Source organism: Galeopterus variegatus, unplaced genomic scaffold (assembly GCF_000696425.1).
Source record: "Galeopterus variegatus unplaced genomic scaffold, G_variegatus-3.0.2 Scaffold4091, whole genome shotgun sequence".
NCBI lineage: Eukaryota > Metazoa > Chordata > Mammalia > Dermoptera > Cynocephalidae > Galeopterus > Galeopterus variegatus.
In genome coordinates, this window is record NW_007730202.1 from 136,765 (window position 1) to 137,421 (window position 657).

Below are 657 nucleotides of genomic sequence, written 5' to 3' on the forward strand. Positions count from 1 at the left end.
CCTCCCCCTCCCCCTCCCTCTCCCTGTGAGACCCTCCTTGCTCCATGGTCTATGGAATGTGTCTCAAGGTAGAAACCTAGCTGATGATAGAGTGCACTTCATTTGTTTCTCTTTTCTAAGGAATCACAATACTGTGCTACCGCTAATTCAATATCAGAAAAATTTGTTTCATACATTTTGCCCAGTTTCTAGTTGTTTATAGTGGCAGGGTAAATGTGGTCCATATTATTCCATCATAGATTAAAGCAGAAGTCCACTTATTTAATTTTAAAAAATCCATTTACTGACAATTTTGAGAAGTAGTAGGGAGTAAACACGTGTTCAATCTACCACATTTAACTGGAAACCTACTCCAATTTTTTAAACTGTAAACATAAAACATAATAGTTTTAAAAATTAATAATTATTCCAAAACAGTGAGAGAGGTAAAATTGTTTTCAACTTTTTGCCAAGGTGTCTATGGTCACCTCAATGAGGACTGGCTTGAGCCTTAAGGCAGATTACAAATCCAGTTGTTTTCTTTACTTACTTTCAATAGGATCTTATGATAAAAGAATTGTGCCAAAAGTTTGTTCTGATTTCTTTCAAGCCCAATACTTATCATTAACTTAGCTTAAGCTGATTCTCCAAGCATCTTCACAGTAATTATGACTTGCA